The sequence below is a fragment of the Cervus canadensis genome, chromosome 11 (assembly GCF_019320065.1).
Source record: "Cervus canadensis isolate Bull #8, Minnesota chromosome 11, ASM1932006v1, whole genome shotgun sequence".
Classification (NCBI taxonomy): domain Eukaryota; kingdom Metazoa; phylum Chordata; class Mammalia; order Artiodactyla; family Cervidae; genus Cervus; species Cervus canadensis.
The window spans coordinates 7,404,421-7,421,627 of NC_057396.1; the positions used below are offsets into that span (position 1 = coordinate 7,404,421).

General features: G+C 37.3%; 1 protein-coding gene across 1 annotated transcript in view; it reads right to left on the bottom strand.

Moving 5' to 3' along the window:
• CNTN5 (contactin 5) overlaps nucleotides 1-17,207 on the bottom strand; it is a 1,555,907-nt gene that overhangs the window by 153,921 nt on the left and 1,384,779 nt on the right. The window lies entirely within an intron of this gene.

Sequence of the window (17,207 nt, forward strand, 5' to 3'; positions counted from 1 at the left end):
ATTTTTTGGAGGGTTTCCTGAAAGACTTTGATGGTATCCTTTGGTGTTACCAGCTAAAAGTTGACTTAATGGAAAATTCATTTTCTACCATGCTGTTCACAAGTGAAACCTTTACCTTTGAGTCCAAGAGCTTCAACAGACATGCCTCATACTCCGTAAAATCGTCGTTTGCATGTCCTAATCAATATAGCTTAGTCACCTTTGTTTTTATCTTCAAATGCTTTTTAGAAACTCCTAGAATTTCTGAGTTGGAAAGATCTCCTGGAGGAGGAAATGGCAACCCACTCAGTATTCTTGCCTGGAAAATCCCATGCATAGAAGAACCTGGTGGGCTACAGTCCAGGGCTTCACAAAGAGTTGGGCTCAACTGAGCAAGCAGTTTAAAATCTTTTGAATTCTCAAGACTAAAGTTTACTTGAAGAAAACAGTCACATCCTATAATCTGTATTCCTTTATTACCCCTACAGCTTCAGCTATAAGCACAGTAATAAATACAAATAAATTTCACAGGAAATAGAATTATTGAATATGGAAGCTGAAGACATGAATTTGGACTAGTTTTTCCACCTCTACTATTATCTTTAGATCAGTCTATTTCATAGCTTTGATCAAACTCTTAATTTAATTCTAGACTGTGAACAGTTTCATAAATATGTATGTCCATTCTCTCCAACAGTTTAACCTGCAGCAAAATCAAAGGTAATACAAATAATGATACCACCATTCATTAATGAAAAACAACTAGTATATGCTGGCTAAAAGAACCTATACTTTCATTTTGGATATGGAATATTCAGTATATTTCATGTTTGCTTAGATATAGCCACATCTCTTTCCAGCAGTTCATAAATAAATATATCTGTTTTTGGTCCTATCAAGTATAAACTAAAGTACAGAAATCAGCAGAACCAATATTTGGAAGAGACATTTAACATGGATTATGTTAAGATAGATGAAGTAGAAAATATTATATAATTGTCTTTGGAATATGCTATTTTCTGAAATACTTATTCATTAATTTTAGTTCAAAATATTTCTGTTAATTTTTTTTCTTTATAACTGCTGCCAATTTTCTACTAAAAAGTGAAGTGATTAAATTTTCCCAAATTAAATTAAATTAAAAAAAGAGAACACAAATCATATATAATGGAAAAATAACCAGATCAAGTGCTTTAGCTGACTGAATCCAACAAAAGGGATCAATTAAAGTAGTGACAGGTTAATTTAGTCAGGAGTTGACACAGTCTGTGCTGCAGGTGAGAACACATACTGAGTTTTAGTGTTGTGCAAATGATTATTTTCCCAGATGATCTTTTTCCCCTACCTAACAAGGCATGTAAATCTAACTTAGTTTAGCCTTAAAAATACCATAACTGAGGTTAAGGATCATTGGACACTTTTTAGCCTATGTGGTAGATTGGTGCGGTAATGGACCCAGCATTTTTCATACCTTCCTGAATTCATACCCTTGGGGAGCCCTCTCCCACACTCATTCACTGTGCCTCATGAAGTGAATTGCATTGGTCAATGAGACATTAGCAATGACAGAACAGATGATTGCAATGCATGTGTGCATTGGAGATTGCTATTTTGAAGCCCTGTGACAACTGCGGAGCACGGCCTGGTGAGCCTGAAGCAGGATGAGAGACCACTTAGAGAAGACACAACCATCCTGGCTTTTGCCTCCCCAAACAACTTCTAATTGACCTGATAGCTGACTGCAGATGCATCAAGGAGCCCAACTAAGACCAAGAGAATAAAAAACAAACATGTCCCACTCAAATTATTGACCCATAGAATTGGATCATAAATTTTGTGGAGTTTGTTTTTAGAAAAACTAGCGGAAACAGATCAGAACAAAAACTGAATGAGATTTTTGTGGGTCCTGCATGAGGGCCGTAAGTTAGAGAAATGTAAAAAATTGTGCCTGGAGAACAGATGGAGGTAGATGGCAAAAATGGCCTCAATACTTTGCAGTTCCTCCCCACAGGAAGTTTCCCCATCCTTCGAGTATGATATGGCCATATGACTTGTTTTCACCAGTAGAAAGTGACAGAAGTGATAATGAGGAAAGTCTGAGCCTAGACCTAAGGGATCATGATGCTTCTGCTCTTGTGTCTTGGAATCCTGAGATTTCCATGTGAATAAGTCTGGGCTAGCTTGATGGATGGTGAGAAACACACAGCCCATTTGTCATAGTAGTTCCACCTAACAGTCAGCTGATCCCTCATATTAGTACCTTGAAGTTGGATGGCAGTTGAAGACAGATGCATAAGTCTTTCCAAGACCAGCAGATGACCTCCAGCTGGGTTCAGCCTAAATTGCCATTCCATAGAATCATGAGCAAAATAAATGGCTTTGAAACCACTAAGTTTAGGGGTGGTTTGTTTGCAGCAAAAACTAATTTATATAGATTGTATAATTTATAATTTATTAATTATATTTATAATTTATAGTTTATAACTTATAAACTGATTGTTTAATGGTAAGCTGTATATATTCAGAATTACTACTCCTTAATTCTTTTCCTGTGGTTATTCATAGGAACATGGGAGAGATACAAGGGGTATTCATTGATATTAGAACTGTGAAGTTTTATCCTAAGATATTTCTATCTCAATATCAAAAATATAAAAATAAAACAGACTAATGGATTATTCCAGTCAGAATTTTGATGTAAGATTAAGCATGGTTGGAAACAGCAATGTGAGCAAAACCCCAAAATAAACTTAGCTAAGAAAAAATTATCCTTAATTTCTTCTCCCTTAAAGGCACATGGAAACATTCTCATTCAAATGCTTGCATCTCTCATACTAGCTAGTTATTTTAAACACCAGAGACATTGCAGTAGCCTGTTTAGAATCATTGTTGATGTGATAGGAACAGTGAGCAAAGCATATCACTTTCAGTTTTCCTTACTATTCCTGAAGTGATGGATAATGGCAATTGTGCAGGCTTCAGAAATACTTTTAGGAAATAATACCACTATATTTAATAAGTATTTTAAAACAAACTTTGTCAATATGCTATATTTATTTGTGGGGTTCTCAACAATTAAAAAGGATAAACTGTAGTATCTTGTAGTTTTGGTTAGGCTTCTTTATATGAAATCTTTGAACTCTTTAGTACAGTGTTATATCTTCACCATTAATGCATTCCAAATTATTTTAGCTAATTCTGCTTCAAAATGGTTAATTGTTTTGGCTTTATAGGTGTGTAATGTGTATAATGAAAAATGCATTGATTTAAAATCAAGGCAGGATTAGTTAAAAATTATCAAAAAGGTAATAACCTTTTTGATAAGGTAATAACCTTACCTTGTGCTAATCAAATATACTTTAGTAGCAAATTTAATTGAATCCAACTGAACATTAATTCTTAAGAACAAGTTTTTCTCCCAATGACATACTTGGTTAATGATTCAAATTTCTCCTCCAGAGTTTGTTTTTTTTCTCTCAACAGCATAATGTCTCAATACTATAGCACTTATTTCATTCAATAGTTGTGTAACACTCTGTCTAGATTAAGACTTCTAGAAGGGAGATATCATGCTTTACTCAACAATATATTCCCTGCCCTGATATTGTGCTATATATACTACAAGTAACCATTAAGTGTAAAGTGAATAAATGTATTAAAATTTTTCCTGATATTGGTATATTTATTTTTCATGTGGTAATTTACCAGATGAGAAACTAAGTGAGAACATAACTATATTTAAGAATAGAAAATAGTATTCATTTCTGTAATAAATAAAACTGACCCATTGGAAAAGACCCTGATGCTGGGAAAGATTGAAAGCAGGAGGAGGAGGGGATGACAGAGGATGAGATGGTTGGATGGCATCACCAACTTGATGGACATGGGTTTGAGTAAACTCCGGGAGTTGCTCATGGACAGGGAGGCCTGGCATGCTGCAGTCCATGGGGTCACAAAGAGTTGGACACGACTGAGTGACTAAACTGAACTGAACAGAATAAATAATTTGGCAAACATTTTATCTACCAGACATGATGCCAAGTGCTGACAACGGTTAGCAAAATAAGTATGATTACTTTTTTTTCCAAAAATATGTAATATAATAAAGGGAAAAAATGCAGAAGAAAGGTCCCTGCCTTTTTAAACTACATTGTATTCTTGCAGATGTTTCTAGAATAACAAGCAATCTTTTGACAAAAACTGTTTCATGTCTCTCAGGATTTTATCTCAATGACCTTTAATATTGAACCTTAACACTATGATAGTCAATTTCTTTTTTATGTACCCCACAGAGAGCTTCTAGAAACAAGTAAATTTATGTGAAGCACATACACCTACGCTAAGCAATAATTTACCCCTAGATTTAATTTGAAAATATCTAGTAGCTTTACTTTGGCTAAGGATATGTAACATGCTATAATTGAGGCCAAAGATCTTAGCCATCTATGTAACTTTCATTGGCAACATACAAAGCTTTCTTTAAATAATAATCTGATAGTAATATATTAGATGAGGTTTGCTATGGCTATGAAATCATCGTTATTAGAATTTGGTAAGCTTTTGTCTTTCGTATTTTCTTTGTCCTTAGTATTCCTTTGACCTTACTGTCTTCCACCTTTCTATTCCTTGTTTTGCCTGAAATACTCTTTTTCTCCTTAAAGCACAGGCTTACGTATTATTTGGTTTCGGAAGTCTTCCCTTCTTCCGCCATTTGGATGATGTGTTACTTGGACTGAATTCCTTGAACATACTTCTTCCAGTGCTCTTGCTACATGTTGGTTTACATGTTTGTTCCTCTGTAAGACTCTAGCTCCCCAAAGGCAGTCCTCTCAATTGTATTCACATAACTGCTACAGAGTCCTCAGTTCCTGGACAGGTACCTAACATATAGGTGTTCAGTACATCTTTGTGGATCTGAGATAAATTCAGAATTCATCTATTATACACTGATAAATATTATATAAAGCCATCAATTATTCCTTAAAGATAATGATGTCATGCTTTCCAAATTCTCTAAGTTGACCTTTTATAAGGCATACCAGATGAAGAAAGAAAGTGAATGATATTATAACAGCTCAATAGTTATTTTTAAAAACTCCTCTTTCTCCTTTTTCAAGAGAAGAAACATCTTTGAGAGGTACCCTATTGAGTTATTAATTCTAGACTCCTAAGATTGAGTTTTATATTGTAATATGATGAAAATAGTCCATGAGAGAAACTGCAGGATTTTGAAAAACTGAAAGCTAAACATATCATAACACTTATGCACTCTTTAGAACTTAATACAAAACAGATGCAGAAAGAAATTGTGAAATAAAGGTAGAATTTCAAAGACATCTTGAAAATAATGGCCTCTCAAAAACCCATCTTTTTGAAAACTACTTTTTGAAAATAGTTAAAAACACAATACTTACATATCAATGGTATTTCAAAATGAAACACTGAACCATGTTTGCTTATAAAAATCCTAAACCTTATGTGGTATTAAGGGTATAAAGACAGCCTTTTATTTGTCAAGCTTTTCAGAAACTGAAAAGAATAATCTTTTGTTATGTATTATTCCAACAAGGTAACAATTCTAGTATTGAGGGCCTTATTATACTATGCATTTTATCACTCCGTAGGTTAAATTATATCTACTGGATACTACATCTATATAGGACATTCTTTTTAAAATAACAAAAAAATCTATAAAACATGTCAGCATTGCTTCAACAAGATAACTAGAATCCACATGTATTTCTCTTTTATTAAGAACTCCTATGATTATTATTTCCAGAGAAAACAATTACTTTCAGCACAATATCCAAGATATTTAGATGTTCATATGAAGCAAAACAAATAAAACTATTGGTCACTGGCATTTCCTATAGCTATATTAGAAGTTAGAAATTTTTCTTGGTTAAAAAAAAGTGAAAAAAATGCTGTCTAGATAGATGTTAGTCAATTTTTTAAAAAAAATCTAGTCAGTCTAATCTAAATGGCTAGTTTTTACTTCATATATTCCTACCTTCACTGATTCCTTTAGCAACTTCACAAATGTTTATTTAGTCTTGGATGTGCACAGTTACTGTGTGAGTTCAGAAAATAAACATCCTCTGAACCTGCAGAAATGTAAAGCCTAGAATGAAAGAATCAAGCAACATTTACAGTAGATTTTGTTACTTACTCTGGCGGAGGGATGGAAAATTTATAATAGAAGAACCAGAAGCATTGGGGGTGAGGAAGGGGGAAGACTCTCAACCCCTAATGAGTCTATGACTTGAAAACTGGATTTTTGTGGCCAAAAATTCACATGAAACCAACCATTCTGTAACTAATTTAGTAATCACAAATGACTTAAAGTGTCTCAAATGTGGAATTTATGTTCTATACTCTTTGCCTGATCTTCAGCAATAAAAAAATGGAACATACTGCATCTCATATTCATATTGAGAGTATTTTCAAAAGACTAAAATGGGAAGTTGATAAAAAGGGGTTCAAACTATAAAATGAAACAATTACAGCAGCCGGAGAGTGAGCGTTAATTAATGGGAAAACACACCCACAGAACATCTGAAGAAGCAAGTGTGGTAGGATATTTTAAGATGTTTTTAAACTCATCCTCAGTAAAGTTTATGGAAAAATTTTTTCACAACAAATGTGGTGTTTTGATCTTACAGAACATATGATTTTAATGTTTTAATAGTGATCAAGTAACTAAGATAAAAATAGGCAGAGCTGACCAGTTAAAGAGGTAAGATTGAGGAGAAAAAACACAATCTCTTCCTGTCCTTAATTTTCAAAATGCCACAGTGAAGAATTACAGCTAGTTTTTGCTCTTCATATCTTTGCTCATAAAACCAGATTTAGATTCCATGCCAATGAAGCTTTCAGCTCAAAGCTTAAATGGTAATAGGGACTGTGTCCTCCGTGTGCCTGGGTTCTCAGAACCTCTGTAGTGAGGGATGTAACCCCTCTTCCTTCCTGGGGTTCAATTTCTTCATCTATTTGTGATTCATCTGTCTCACAATATTGTGGGAATCAAAGGAAATACAATACATGAGAGAGGAAGGGCATTTTACATCTTCATGGTATAAAATTCTACTTATTTATTTTAACTTAGGTCTTAATCAGATAATAAAGCTGTTTCAAATTTATTCTGAAATGATTAAATGTTGAAGAGTCTGGCTGGTAGGACTGCTTTTACATTATATAACAGAAACAAATTTTTGGCAAAGGGCCAGAAGATTGCTCATAATAGTAAAATTTGCAAATATCAGAAAAAAGAACTTGTATATTGTAAATATAATTAATAACTTTATGGGAGTGAGTGATTTTAGATGAATATATCAAAGTCTTATCAGCAATGAGAATAACTGACCCACAAATTATAAAATGGGTGAAGTATATTCATCTACATTATTCACAACATGATATAATTTGAAATTAAATTCATTGATAAAAAAGGAAATTTAAAATTTTATCTCTCCAAATAGTTGTAGATATGCTCTAGGTTTGACCAAATATTTTCAGAGACAGTGTGATATTGCAGTTCAGAATTAGTTTGAATAATAACTCTCCTATATAAGACTTGTTTAAATTTGAAAAAGCTATCTATCTTTCTGAATTTGTTTTTTTCTTTCAAACAGAAAATGCAAACAAAACCAATCTCGACATCATAGGATATTTGTAGGAAGTAAGAGAAACAACACTTGAAAAGCTGACGTCAGCTATTTAATGGGCCTTCAAGGGATGTAAATTATCATTATTACTGTTTACTATTACTCATACTTGCTTCGAGTGCTTTCTCAGTGATGGCATTTGCCTTCATGGCTGTCTTAGGTCAGGGTTTCAGAGAAGCAGACTCTGAGATGGAGACTCCATTGGGGAATGACATATGGGGAACATGAAGAAAGCAGAATTGTGCAGAGGGGATGTTTAACTGTGAAGCAGTCATGATAAAGACCTCAGCTTATTCCACAAGGAGTTCTGTAGCTGAGAGACCCTTCAGATGTGTCCTCCTTTGAGGCAAGAGACTTGGACTTTTTAACCATCCGTATGCATTCATTGGGCTTCTCTTGTGGTTCAGCTGGTAAAGAATCTACCCGCAATGCAGGAGACCTGGGTTTGATCCCTGGGTTGGGAAGATCCCCTGGAGAAGGAAAAGGCTACCCACTCCAGTGTTCTGGCCTGGAGAATTCCATGGACTGTATATTCCATGGGGTCCCAAAGGGTCAAACACAACTGAGCAACTTTCATTTTCACTTTCATGCATTCATTGGGGCTTCCCTGACAGTTTGGTTGGAAAAAAATCTGCCTGCAATGCAGACGACAGTATTCCTGGACTTCCCTTGTGTGTTCAGCTAGAAGAATCCACCTGCAGTGCGGGAGACCAGGGTTCCTGGGTTGGGAAGATTCCCTGAAGAAGGGAAAGGCTACCCACTCCTGTATTCTGGAGAATTCCATGGGCCGTATGGTCCATGGGGGTGCAAAGAGTTGGACACGACTGAGAGACTTTCACTGATGCATTCATCAGACTTCCTAGGTGGCACTAGTGGTAAAGAATCTGCCTGATAAAGCAAGAGACTTAAGAAATGTGGGTTCCATTCCTGGGTTGGGAAGATCCCCTGGAGGAGTGCATGGCAACCTTTTCCAGTATTCTTCCCTGGAGAATTCCATGGACTGTGGAGTCTGGCAGGTTACAGTCTATACGGTCATAGAAAGGAAGCAACTTAGCACACATCACGCACATGCATTCATCACCCCATCCTTGGTTATGGGCTGGGGGTGGGGCATAATTAGGGCCAGAAAGCTCTCTTTGACAGGATAGCCATTCCCAGAGAGGGACTCACATTCTGTGACTTAGGGAAAGAGTGCCACAGTCTTGAAACGGGAATCTAATGTCTATGACAATGGCCTCTGGTATCCTCGAGCCAACTGACACAATTAGTTATCCTTCCTAAGCCAATATATTTGAACCGGCCCATGGATCAACGCAAATAATGAATGGGAGAGGAATGCAAGAAAACAGGAAGGAGAGAGGTACTTTTAAAAATTATCAGGATTTAAATAGTGGCCTTTTAAGAAATAAAAGCAAACACTGATTATGTATGAAATTAGAGCATTGAGAAAAGATGAATATTAGGCTCTGAAGATAATTTAGGCAATCATTTCAGTAACTTGATTTGAACATTTGATACTTTACTAATTTATTTATTCATTCTAAACTGATTAGTACATATATAATTTATAAAGATTTTTGGTGCCTCATAAAAAAATAGTCTCCTTCAGATTAGGACAGGGAAGACATTCTAGAGTCAAGATCCTTTGATTGTTCTCCCATGCACAATTACAGGATAACTAATAGAAATTTAGAGTAATAATGAATGAACACAATGGAAATTCTAAACTGAAACCCAAAATACTTAGATGGTTATTTTGCACACAAATTTATATTAGAAATTTGTTACACATATTAGAAAGACATTTAATAAATCTAAGGAAGCAATTCGCTATTGAAAATGACTTAGAATTTGGTAAGAATTTGGCTTGATAAATACCACTGAAATAAATCAGATAGGCTTTGGGTCAAGGTTACAGTCACAATGGTTGAAAAATTATTGGGGCCTGCTAATGATCACATTGCCAAAGGCAGAGGCACTTCATTCAGGATTAAATTTTTCTTTGAGTTAAAAAAATGAGAGGAATGCAGCATTCTAGAAATCTAGACAGCTAATATTTGCATGAAATGGAAAAATAATTTTGGAAAGAAATGAAACTTCCAAAGGGAACAATATGGAGTCCCATACTCCATATTGTAAACACTTAATTTCAGGAGTTAGTGAGCTAAAGCATGTTTAATATCTGGAGTTTACAATCTAGGAACCCTGGGTTGGAAATATCCGCTGGAGAAGGGATAGGCTACCCACTCCAGTATTCTCCACCTTCCCTTCACTACAATCCGCCTGTAATGCGGGAGACCTGGGTTTGATCCCTGTGTTGGGAAGGTCCCCTGGAGAAGGGAAAGGCTACCCACTCCAGTATTCTGGCCTGGAGAATTCCATGGACTGTATAGTCCATGGAGTCGCAAAGAGTCGGACACAACTGAGTGACTTTCACCTCACTACAATCTGCAAAAGCAAATTCTGTTAAGAGGTAAAGGACTGTTTTCGATTTCTCACTGCCTACTTTTCCCAAGCCAATAACCTGAAACATTTCAGTTGGCTCTGATGACAATCTCTGGGAAGTATGGTGCTTTTATCCTCTCCGTGATCAGAGACTATTGATCTGATTTTTCTCAGCATGGCCAACACTAAAATTGCCTTTCTCTACAAGAAGCTTTATTTTCCCTCTCTCTCTTTCAAAAAACAAACAGAAAAAGGCAAACCTATATTTCTGCACTAAAACATACTGCAGAGAAACTGGTAACTTTTGCATTATCCATAATACTATGTAAAGCTGCTATCAAAAATGGAGGCTCTAACTGAACAAAGAGCTCTGTATGGTCACCATAATTCCATACCCAGAAGGTATGTTTTGAGTAGACTACCTTTAAATGAACAAAGTGAAGCCTGTGCCTTCTTTTTTTGCCATGGGAACTACTACCACTTTGAGAAGAGAGTGGGTGGAGGCATATTCTCTAATACAGACAAAAAGGGAGGACAGTTGAAGTCTCTGGGATAAGAGGGCATTCCACTTTCTGGAATGATCTGAAAATTGTAAGGCTTTTGCGTGTAGCCTCTCTTCTTTTTAGCCTCAAGCTTTGGTTGGTTATTACTCTGTTCTGTCCTATTAACATGACAATGTGATTTTTTGTTGTTGTTGTTAAATTAGGTGAAAGACTGGGAGGAACTGCTACAAAGCAAATGTGTAGCCGTCAAAAGATCACAACAGAGTACGGCTGTGCTGTGTGCTATTCTTAGTTGTGTCCAACTCTTTGCAACCGCATAGACTGTAGCCCACCAGGCTGCTCTCTCCATGGGGATTCTCCAGGCCAGAATTCTGGAGTGGGTTTTCAGGCCCTTCTCCGGGGATCTTCCTGACCCAGGAACCGAACCAGGCTCTCCTGCATTGAAGGCAGATTCTTCACCAGCTGAGTTACCACATTACAGAAGCTTGGTGAATTATTAGGATTCAGAGCAAGACAAAGATCCAGGAGGCAAGAAAGCGAATGAGGAGGGAGAACAAGCCCTCTTCCAGGCAGGCAGGGGTAGGGCTAAGTGTGCAGGAGGCCGTACTACTTGGACGTATGAATATTACTAGTGAGCAGAATGAGCCAAAGAGAATGTGTGACTTTGTTGACCCTCTGCCTTTCATACATTTTCTGATTAGTTATGAAGTGCCTTCAAGACTTACACCTGCTAACATGCTGAAGAGGCAGATGCAGCAGATGCTCTCTCAGTCCTAAGAGCTTTGTGCGTTAGTAAACCTTGGAAGCATATCCAGTGATTTCATTCATTTTTATATTTATCCATTAGAAAAGAGAATGGTGCAGCCGAGTACTTACTGTTTTCTATTCTGAGACTTTTACTCCTCAGGAAATAGAGGTTAAGTCCTAAGAAGATAAACTTGGAACAGAAGTAACCATAATAAGACTGACATAGGCTAGGACTTCCAGCTAATGAAAAATCCTGAGGTACCAAGGTGTTTATATTCTGGCCCCCTTTACCTACCTAATAATCCACAAACACCAGGGATATGAAGCAGGCATATTACCTTATGATTCCTATGTGTGCGATACAGCTGATCATAATTACTCCTACTTTCCAATTTTCTGATGTTCAGATCTGGTTGGTGATGGAATGGACTACTTCAGAGGAGTGAGTTCTTCTTCACTAAAGGGATTGCAGTGAATACTGATGATAGTGATGGGGAATCCATATATCAACCTAGGACAAACTCAGTAATTCCCAGGAACCCTTGTAACCTTGAGATACAATATCTTTTCCCACCTAAGATTGTCTTTCTCTTTCTTCTTTTCCTATCCTAATGCTAATCATCCTTTGAGGTCTAGGTCAGAAGGCACCTTCTTCCCAAATTATATTTATATAATTATTATGAGGAATTGATGAGCGATTGTGTGTATTTACACATAAGCTCAGCTGGTAAAGAATCTGCCTGCAATGCAGGAGATCCCGGTTCAATTTCTGGGTGGGGAAGATTTGCTGGAGAAGGGATAGGCTATCCACTGCAGTTTTCTTGGGTTTCCCTGATGACTCAGCTACTAAACAGAGAAGGCAATGGCACCCCACTCCAGTACTCTTGCCTGGAAAATCCCATGGACAGAGGAGCCTGGTAGGCTGCAGTCCATGGGGTCGCTAGGGGTCAGATGCGACTGAGCGACTTCACTTTCATTTTTCACTTTCATGCATTGGAGAAGGAAATGGCGACCCACCCCAGTATTCTTGCCTGGAGAATCCCAGGGATGGGGGAGCCTGGTGGGCTGCCGTCTATGGGGTTGCACAGAGTCGGACATGACTGAAGTGACTTAGCAGCAGCAGCAGCAGCTGCTAAAGAATGTGCTTGAAATGCTGGAGGCCTGGGTTCAATCCCTGGATTGGGAAGATCCCCTGGAGAAGGAAAAGTCTACACCCTCTAGTATTCTGGCCTGGAGAAATCCATGGCCTGTATAGTCCATGGGGTCTCAAAGAGGCCCCCTACTCAGTCACACGACTGAGTGACTTTCACTTTCACACATAAAATGCATTAAATGTGTGCATGCACGCTTAGTCATGTCCTAGTCTTTTGCGACCCTATGGACTATAGTCCAGCAGGCTCTTCTGTCCATGGAATTTTCCAGGCAAGAATACGGAAGTGGGTTGCCATTTCCTACTCCAGGGGATCTTCCTGATCCAGGGATCAAGCCCAAACATCTCTTGGGTCTCCTGAATTGGCAGGTGGATTCTTTACCACTGTGCCTCCTGAGAAGCCTATACATATATAGGTTTGGCTGGTTTAACTCACTGTTTATATATATACATATAAATATAGCTGAATGCTTAACACATAGTAGGTGCTAAATTAATTCCTTTCTTCACTTTTCTCCACAATGATAAAAAAATTCACATTAATCTCCTTTATGGTCTCCAAAAATATTTGACTATAATTTAAGAAATAGTAATTGCTTTCTTATGGCATATTTTTTGAGTTACTTTATTTTCTATGTCATTTTAACATATAATAGAGACCAGAACCAAATCTTTCTTTTATTTTTATTTCCCACAGTTTATAGACAAGGGCTGAACATGAAAAGGTCAATGAATGTGGAAAGGGTAAATGCTGAGAATCAGCATAATGCATTTTAAAGATCATAGTGTATTTAATATTGTTAACCCAATTTAGTATTTATGTGGCCTGGGAAAGTCTTATGCTTCTGTTTCCTCATTTAAAAATGGGATTGAACATCCCTACTCTGCTTTCCTGAGTGTATTGTTATAATCAGAGCAACAAGTAAATACAAAGGACCATTCAAATAGTGCATTTTGATTTGGTTGCTCATTTAGCTGCAGTTTATCACATTTGGAGAGTTCACAATGAAAAAGGCAATTCTTTGGCCAGACTTCCTGATCACAAATATTTGGCTTTTTTCTCTGTCCTCAAAAGAGCAAAATTACAAGCTTCCATGATATTCAGTGCAAATGATCTTTATGCACTGTAAAGATTAACACTAGCTTACATCTTGAATGAATAATTAGGAATTTCAAGTCTCTGGAGAACAATGTGTCAGCACAGTTCTCCATTAAGACTCTGGCTTTGGCGTCAAATGATCATATTTAGGTGCTGTTGAGACACCCTGAGACTATTAAGAGAGTCTCAAAGACCTCTAACCAACACAGACAACTGCTTCAAAACACAATTGTGTCAAAGCACAGTTGCAAATGCTTTATTTGATAACTGAGTGGTTATTTGAGGCAGTTGCTTATAATGGTCAGTGTCTCATTGTAACCTGTGTGTGAGTGCGTGTGTGTATGTGCGCGCGCATGCACGCTCGCGCTCAGCCACAGAAGACTCTTTGTGACCCCGTGGACTGTAGCCCACCAGGCTCCTCTGTCCATGGGGTTTCCCAGGCAAGAATACTGGAGTGGGTTGCCATTTCCTGCTCCAGGGGATCTTCCTCATCCAGGGATCAAACCTGTGTCTCCTACACTGGCAGGCAGATTCTTTCCCACTGCACCTGGCAAGCCCCAACCTCTGCTTAACCTGCCAGGAAGGAATGTCAAGTCGGCAAGCTATTCAACCCCTGCTCCACAAGGCTGTCAGAATTATCTTTCTAAAGAACAAATCTGAGTTACACGGCTCCCTGCTGTATTCCAAATACAATCCAGATTCCATGGCTTGAAAATCAGTGTGTTTAACAATGAGGACTCTGCTGGTCACCTTTAAACGCAACCAACAAATATTGCCTTATCCCCTACTCTGTCCTCACTATACCATCAGGGCTATGGTTCCTCACTGTTCCTGAGAGGTGCTCTGAGCTCTCTGCTTTGTCTTTGCTTTACCTGCTCGCTCTGTCTGAAATGCAGTTTCTCCTCATAACCTCTTTGCAAAATCTTAACAGTCCAGATCCAGTTTGAGTACCAAGTCTTCCTGCCAGCAATATGTAGAGCTCCCTCGTGACAGCACTCTGATAGAAGATTTCTGGCTACCTGTCCCCTTAAACTGTGTTCTTTTAGGGGAGAAGGGCCGTGTCTTTTAGCTTGGATCCTCCACAGCACTTAGCTTGTAAAATTGAATCTAAAGTGAATCTTAAGAATAGCCTCACTAATTTGCCACCTTCGATTAGCTCGTATCATTGCCAAAATGTGATTTGGGTGAACTGGATCAAATGTTTACAGACTAATTGATTTACTTTGGACCCTTTCAACATAGGCTTCAATACTGGATTCACTCCAAAAATCAGTCAAATTGCTGGGTTTGTAAAACATGGCCAAAGTAAAGAGGCAAGAGAAATAGAAGCATTTTCATTATAGATTTCAAAGCAATAGCTATTATTCTTTTAACCTGATGTGATGATATGTTTATTTATTCACTCTCTTGAAATGCAGTTCAAATGCACTATTTTATTTCAAACATAATTATACCTTGCCTATACATGTTATAAAAGCTACACATAAAATTTTACATAGAGCTTTATCTGCAAACCAGTGGCTATGTATAAAAGACATCGCTGTAACTAGCTGAAAAGTAGGGAACTTCATGAAGCTGTATTTTGGCATTACAAAATGGAAAAATATCAAGATTGGTTGATTTCATCTGACACTATGCAGTGTTAATGTGCTTAAAAATATACCTATCCCCCCAGTCTCTTCTGATTCATCCCCATTCAATCACCCACTGGTTGGTTAGCCCAGGGCAGTTAATATAGAGACTTCTCCAGTCAAAGGCATACTCTTTTCCTGCCTAAATCCCAAATCCTGTTGGACTTCCTACTCTGCTGGGCCAGCCTAGATTCTTAAGATCTCCTTAGTGGCTATCTTCTGACACACACAGCAAGCCACAGACCACCCCACCAGTCTTTCCTCTGAGCCCTGGCCTGCCCTCTTATCCCAGAGTCTTCAACTGTCCTCCCAAACAGAAGGTTTCCACACGTTCAGAGGCCTTCCCAAATCTCACTTCTTTATAACTCTTTCATCCCTCCTTCTGAAACATGTCATTTCTCAGACGTATTATTTCACAAGGAGAAAAGGGATGGAAAGAGAATGATTTCCTTTTTCCCTCTGACTTTTCAAAGTCACAAAACTGGATTCTCTATCAGGTATGTCCTTAAAGCCAGCCAGGACCCAATCAGTTTTTGAGGATATTAGGAGAAGGGGAATAGACTATTTATTTCAGACCTTGCAGGTCTGAAGCTTCCAAATACTTTAAAAAGTAAAGCAAAAAAATTTATTATTTTTTTCTAAATATACTAAAGCGATAAATCCTAGATGACCTTAAAGCTAAATATTTTTCTTTCTTCTCAATATAATAACTTCCTCTATTCTTCTGTTCTATAGTTTATTATCCCTGTCTACAAACTGAGCCTAATTTACAATGGCTTAAAGCAATATGAGTTTGCATGGAGCAGGGAGTCAATTTTGTACTTCTCAAGGGCAAGAACAACATACGTAGAAAGAGAGATAAAGCAGATGTTATTAAGCACTAACCTTATTAAAGGATTAAAGGTATTTATTGATACAAATGAATGAACATGAAACTAACGTGGATATCTAAGAGACAAAAACAAGAATTCACATAATTGTACCAAGACCATTTATTGATTGCTATTTTAAAATAAAGAAGGCACCTGCTTCTATGAAGCGAAAATTCATTTTAGACATAATTTTATGTGTCTGATCACTCAAAATAAATGTTTACAGAAAATCCTTAGAAGGTATATTTTTGCTGGAATATTTGTTGTTTTCAAATGTAACATTTTTATGTCACATTTTTCTGGTTTTCTTTTATGACATTCATAGCATAAAATTTGTCCACAGTCTTGAAGAAATGATCAACTCAAGGTAAATGAAAATTCCAAATTTGAGGAAAATGACTTTAACATGATCAATAAATTTTGTATATAACATAACCATTGCTAATTAAAATTAATTTATTAATGAAATGTGAATAATACAGTTGGTAATTGTTTCTTATTTATGCAGTCTCTCTCATTAATTAAAAATAAATCAGGATGAAAAGAATAAGTTAAAAGAAAATGTTTAATTTTGTTTGCATTGAAAAATGCAATAAAGTTCATTCTTACTATTCTCCTAATACAAATTTGTCAAATTCTGGAGTGAGAGGGGGTCTTAGAAATTATCTGGCCCAACTGCATCACTTTAGTTCTCTATGCAATCAATGCCCAGGCAGGTCAAGTGACTGGATCTTTGTTACATAGCTGATTAAGGATTGAGCTGGAACTTGATCCAGAAAATTCCTGACTTTGGGTCTAGGACTTTCCCCACTGTATCTCATTAACTTTAAAATAAAATTCAATCCAAACCGAGTTTTTTATGTTTGGGCTCACGGTAGCTGTGGTTTTCCAGTGCTTCCTACAGTGTTTAGAGAAGGATAAACTGGTATTAATAAGCATGTGGCAGCATTTTAAACTGGAGTTGCAGGCGTGAATGGCATTTTGATCCACCTCTCCTGCCAGGATTGAAGGGACATTCCAGCCAGATTCTCTCTACCACTCGGGTTCCATCATCTTTCTCTCCCTCTGTGTCACTCTTTTGTGTCTTAAACAAGCCAGTGTGGGGAAAAGATCTTTT